This window comes from Euprymna scolopes, chromosome 29, assembly GCF_053919585.1.
Source record: "Euprymna scolopes isolate OS-2025 chromosome 29, ASM5391958v1, whole genome shotgun sequence".
Taxonomy (NCBI): Eukaryota; Metazoa; Mollusca; class Cephalopoda; order Sepiida; family Sepiolidae; genus Euprymna; species Euprymna scolopes.
In genome coordinates this window covers 7,911,324-7,918,504 of record NC_136510.1, presented here as the reverse complement: position 1 = coordinate 7,918,504, position 7,181 = coordinate 7,911,324, and positions in this window count along the sequence as shown.

Here is a 7,181-nt window from a genome sequence, read left to right as displayed (position 1 = left end):
TGTAGAATGAAAGAATGAACAATAATAAAGATATTAATTTTTTTTCGGACTATTATTCTCATCTTTATTAGTTGTTGTTTTTTTATCTTTTATTGGTTTGTTTATTCACAACGTTTCGGCCAACTATTCCGCTGGTCTCGTCAGGTGGTAACCGCGACGGATAGGAACTTCGAATCTCCTAACTGCATTCTCAGCCATCACTGCCATCCGTAATTGTTGTTGTCTCACCACATTTTGGCCAATTAACCTCTGGCATGCTTTGGGTAGGATTGAAACCGCTATCTTCAGACAATGTTCATCTGGAACTGTAGAGATTCAACGTCCCTATCAACAATTGTTAAAAGGCGTCACAGTAAGACGAGATGTTTACAGAAAACGGTGTAATGTCTGACATGTTCCTAATAAAAAAAAAACAGTGACACCATTAAAGAGACACACTAAACCACCATTAAAGAGGCACACTCGACCACCTAGCTGTTGCATCTGGAAACTCGTAACTTGGATATTCGCTCGTATATACGGGAAGAGTTTTGCTCTGAAGCCATCTCGTATCTCGAATTTATCGTAACTCATGTATATCGTATGTCGGGGGTCATTGTATTCACATTTAAAATGAATATACCATTAAATCAGTCGATTTTCGAAGTTTGTCAGCGATCATCTTGAATATGAAAATTAGAAAGTGGTTTCGGTTCAGCAAGTCAATTATCAGTCATTGTACTTTTAAATTGAAAATTGCAATTACATTCGACTTCATCGGTTGCATATATTACATACTAAATTAAGTCATTTAATGTGAGTTTACTTCGTGTATAATTATTGCCTGTTGCACAAACTTCACTCACTAATGTGGGATGCCCGCAGCAAGTTAATTTTTTTTAAAGAAATGTCATTGATAATAAACGTCCACGTGATATACAGTAATAGTCGCACATTGGACTCGGTCTTCCATTATGTACCTTTATAAGCTGGTACTCATTCCCGATTTTTTACGCTAGTAGTTTTTCTCGATTTTTTACGGTGATAATTTTTCTCGATTTTTTACGCTGGTAGTTTTCTCGATTTTTTACGTTGGTAATTTTTTTCGATTTTTTACGCCAGTAGTTTTTCTCGATTTTTTACGCTGGTAGTTTTCTCGATTTTTTACGCTGGTAGTTTTCTTGATTTTTTACGTTGGTAATTTTTCTCGAATTTTTACGCCAGTAGTTTCCCCCGATTTTTTTACGCTATTAGTTTTTCTCGATTTTTTACACTCGAATTCTTACTCTGATAGTCATTTTCGGTGTTTTCGCTGGTAGCCATTGTCTTTTTTTACGCAGGTAACTATTCTATTATTTTTCGTTCATTTTACGCTTTTCTCAGACCGCTTTCATTTGGAACTTTTTTCTGCTCCCTTGAACGTATTTACATGCAGAAATTAAAAAAATATTATAAACAAAAATTTTGTTACCTAACTTTCTACCTACATTGAACTTTGTATGACTGATTCCTATAATAATAGCACTCTATTTTCAATAACTGTTTACGTTTTTAGTAAAAAAAAAATAATATCCGTTTAGTTCAGATAGTTTTGATATGATTGCATTTATTTGCTTCCCAATAAGAGCAAATCAGACACAAAATCGTTTTTTAATGTGAGGAGAGGGGAAGGGGAACCCAGCTCCACCGAGAAGGCACTCTGGCATGGTCAAAAGTGACAATTCGTATGTAGAGTTTCCCCTACATTGACCAAAACTGATTGCCTCAATCGCAATGGTCTGATATGTGGGGTTGCCACCCCATATTGTTTTGATTGCAGAATCTGCAGAACAGATACTACAGTTTGATTTTTGAGCCCGGGCCAAGAAGGTCAGGATTATTGATGTGTACTATGGGGTCGACAATCAGAGTTATATTTCATATTTTATATACTGTAGTTATTGAGAAAGTATTAATCTCTGGCTTGCAAAGAAGAAAATATACATCAGAGTTGAATACATTGAAATAAAATGACATGATGATATTAAACATTTTGTTTACGACATTCAATAATACAGAAAGGGTTGATTCGCCGTAAAACGGAAATGATTTTTTTCATATTATTGATAAAGAATATAACTGTCATGGCGTACCGGAAATTGTTTGATCTGCCCACCTACTTCGAAATAAGCACAAGAATCTCATGGAATTCTCAAGAGGGGAGAATGGTTTTCTGTAGCCCCATCAATGTTCCCTTATTCCCCCTGTCTATAGTAGCCTAGACGATTACTCTTTGACCCTCATGATGATGGGTGGCAATTCGAACGTTTTCTCAAATTGGTCGCTTGGGGATCCTACTGAGTGCTAAGCGGGTCAGCTGTTCACGGTCTGTTGGGTAAGTTGTTAAACTGTTCGGGCCGTCGTTTTGTTAACCGTGTTTCATTTTTACCGTCTGAAATGGTAGAAGCAGAGAGACCCTAAACGTTCTTTACTTGTGTCTAAAAGTTATTGACCCTGGAAAACAAGATCTGTGTGGAGATAAAATCCAACAGATTAAAGTTTTACCTAGTAAATTATCTTATATCTAAAATATTATTCCTGTATATCACTCAACTGGAAATATATCTTTTAACTTCACACCAAATAATTACTGAGGGTCAAAGAGGATTGAAAGACAAACAAAAGAAAACACGAGTCAGGCATCTGCTGGATGAGTACAAAAAGGACTGGGAACTCGGGGAGGCTTATTGCCACTCCAATTTCAGTGAAGGCCAATGGTCGTTGCGAACGAGAAACCATTTGTAAGCGGCTGCTGCGATAACGCAAACTCATCTGCAAAGTTTTTCGAAAAAGGTTTAGAGTACTGGAAATCTGGGGAGACTTGTTGTCACTCAGACTCCAGGAAACACCTAGATGTACCCAAGGAGAATCTTGGATGATGCCTGTGACTACTCTTGGTGAATAATAATAATAATAATAATAATAATAATAACAACAACAATAACATGCAAAAATACAACGCCTAAGGATAAAGAAAAAGGCTGAAATATTAAGGAAACCCCTAGAATGTGGGGAATAACACAAGACAATATAACAAAGAATCGTTACAGGGAATGAAGAACGCCAAAACTGCATATCTACAAGTTCTACACCACCATCACGCATCCCCCCATTGTCCAATCACCGCCCCCCAATAGAAAAGTGATACCAAAGAGCCGAGAAGGGTCAAGGAGGATGGAAAGACTGAGGAGAGAGCGCTGGCCAGACCTACGCTGGACAAGCGCGAAAAGAACTGGGATCGTGGGGAGACTTAGTGCCACTCAAATTCCAGTATAAACCAATGGCCACTACCAGCGAGAAATAATTGGTATGAGGCTGTTGCGATGACGCAGATTTATCTGCAAGTGCTATCGAAAGAGGTGGAGAGAGCTGGGCGTCTGGGGAGACTTGTTGTCACTCAGCTTCCAGAGAACACTACAGATCTCCAAACCGATCGTTTGTTGACTTGTGTGAAAGCTCCATGTGAGCCAATAATAATAACAACAATACTACTACTACTACTACTACTACTACTACTACTACTACTACTAATAATAATAATAATAATAATAATAATAATAATAATAATAATAATAATAATAATTAACAATAAACCGGTTAGAGTACTTAAAAACGAGAATCACAAAATCTTATGGGATATGGACATACAAACAGATAAACCCATCCAAGAAAGAAGACCGGTGCAATAAGAACATGTTGACTGGAATTGACAGCTGATGGACAACGCATAACAGAAATTAACATACAAAGAGGCATCTTCCAAGAAATTCACTATCACCGTTGCTGTTCATGCCCATGAACAATATACTGAGAAAATGCCAAGCTGGATACAAATTCTCTAATACAGGGGGGGGGGGGGAATGAACCACCTAATGTACGTAAAACTTTTTGCAAGGACCGAAAAGAAACTAGAGACACTAATAAACACTACCAGGATCTTCAGCAAGGATATCCAAGTGAAGTTTGATATGGAAAAGTGCACACTACTAGTTATAAGAAAGGGAAAACTGGAGACAACAGAAGGCATGAAACCACCACACCAAACGGAGATTAGGGCCCTAGGGGAGCAAAACGCCTATAAATACTTGGGAGTGCTGGAAGCAGACGCCATCAAAGCCACAGAAATGAAAGAGAGAATTGGAAATGAATACCTCAGGAGAACAAGAAAACTTCTAGAAACAAAATTATATAGCAGAAACGTAATAAACGGTATAAATACATGGGTAATATCATAGTAAGATACTCAGGACCGTTCATAGGGTGGAAAAGAGTGAAACCAAGTACTGACCAGACCCCCGCTGAACACGTGCGAAGAGAACTGGGACCTTGGGGAGGCTTATTGCCACTAAAATTCCAATGAAACCAATGGCCGCTGCTAGTGAGAAATCAATTGTGACCGGCTCTTGCGATAATGCAAAGTCCCTTGCAAATGTTATCAAACTGGACACCTGGAGAGACTTGCTGTCACTTAACTTCCAAGGAACACCACAGGTTGTTATCAAGTAAAGATCTTTGATGATCTGTGTGAAAGCTCCTTGTGAGCCAATAATAATAATAATAATAATAATAATAATAACAATAACAATAATAATAACAATAAACAAAACCAATACATGGAATTTGCCAAAGAATTGAAAGGAATATGGAACATAAAGAAAACCAATATAATACCAATAACAGTAAGAACACAAAGCACAATGTCGCAGAACTTGAAAAAAAGGGGGAAATCGGAATGCTCAAAACAGCTGTAATCTATATGGAACTATCACCCTTGACGTTAGCTGAAATCTATTTTTTATTTCGCCTGAATTGGTCAGAGGGGACAGACAATTGCATTGTTATGATGACTGAATTTAATGCTGGGAAAGTCTTATCCCTCTTTTGCTGATATTGACGGTGTAAGACTCTAAAAAACGAGCCCTGGCATACAGACGCGTTAAAAGCAGAGATGCGTCTTGTAATTCCTTACAAAAGTGCATGCAAGATAATCGTGACTATATAGAAAAATTAATACTCCTGCACAAAGGTCGCTTGTTTTAATGGAATATATATATATATATATATATATATATATATATATATATATATATATATATATATATATATATATATATGGGTGTGTGTGTGTGTGTGTGTGTGCGTATGTGTGTGTGGGGGGGGTCTGCATATGAGTATGTATGTGTGTTTTTCAAATAAATTCAGCTTTCACTAAACTTTTTTTTTAATTAAAATCCGCCTGATAAACGGTAATATATATATATATATAATATATATATATATATATATATATATATATATATATATATATATATATATTCTTCTTTGACTGAACTGAACATTTATTTTATCTCCTTCAAGAGAGATTCCTGCTTGCAGGAAAAGGCTGACAAAGAGGTTCTGTTTCAACGAGCGAAACAGAACAGGAAGTTTCCATCCGTCACCGTCTTTCAATCAGTACTGGCTTATTCATCAAATCATGAAAAAGAACATCTTTGTTCCTTTTTACCAAACTTATCGTTCTTTATGTGTATATAATATACACAGATATAACAGAAAATAATAGACACCCATATAGTAAGTTTATTTCAATAAACATATAATTTATCGAACAAAATAAATGATAAATTTAATAAATAATTCTTGGTTGATATTGTTTTTGCTGTTTTTAATTCTACGATCCTTCTAGTCATGGCATTGATCAGTTGACGAATATGAATATCATCTTGAGGAATTTCTTACCATGCCCGACGCAGTAATGCTAAAAATTCAGGTTTCGAAAATAGCTTCCTCTTATTTTTTCGAAGGTTCCGGTCTAATATGCCTCAAAGGTTTTCATTTGGGTTAATATCCACGAACTGAATTGACCATGAAAGTTTATTAATCCCATTTTGGCTCAACTAATGTTGTGTCGCCCTAGCATAACGGCAGGAGCCCTAGCTTTCATAAATAAGGAGTTAATTGAGTTTATTTTACCGCTTGAAAATATTGGTAGGAGTTCTTTATGTAATAATGAAGCATATTTAGCAATATTGATGTTACCCCTCCAGGTTTGAGTGGCCCTCTCGCTAAATTGCATCCCATACCAATTTTAATCCAAACTCTTACTGAGGGAGCCCCCATTAGTCCAAAATGTCATAGGTCTCTCCACCATCTCATGAGACCAAGCATGTCCGCGCTTGATAGTGATAGGACGAAGAAGAGGCTTACTTTCTCGCAACTTTATGATAGTAGTACATTCTCGTAAAAATACCTGACAGCTATTCTGGAATTGACACCAGGTCCTCTTCAATATTTCTTTTCACAAAATCTGGGTTTTTTCAGAGAGCGCAGGTTGACCTGGATGGATTTTTATCCTTTCTTGTGAACTGTACGATCGCTGTATTAACAGTAAAAAGGGGTATTGTCAGATTTCCTCCTATTTTGCATTGATTAACACAATCTTCATTTTAACCCATGATTTCTATTCGTTTCTCGGAAATTCTGATAGGTCTGATGCTCCTTTGGTTCGTGGCATGCTTCAATGTTGTTAGATGAAATTTTAATGAGATACTCTAATTCAGCACTATTCTTCTATGTAAATATAAATAAACATATATTAATCTTAGTGTCTATTCTTTTCTACTATATATATATATATATATATATATATATATATGTTTTATTTTTTTTACCGTTTTAGCTCTGCAATAGTATTGAGCACTCTCTTCAGTTTTTTTACTAATTACCAGTTTTACCATATATATATATATGTATATATATATAGATAGATAGATATATGTATATATATGTATATGTATGTATATATATACATACATACATATATACATATACATATATCTATCTATCTATATATATATATATATATACTTTACAGTTTACTTGCCATAAATCCATGAATATATATGTTTAGAAAATGCACAAACACAAACAAGCACGCACGTGCGCCCACACACACACACACACACACACACACACACACACACACACACACACATATACTGAGGTATGGAATTATATTCATCGCAATTACGCAGCACAGTGTTTTCTCCGCTTCATTATCATCGGGAAGCGTCAAGCTAAAAGCAACTATCCGTACATGGAGTATTGTTGACACCTCTAAGCTAATGCGTCAACTACTTGTCTCTTCTCCTTGGATAAAATCA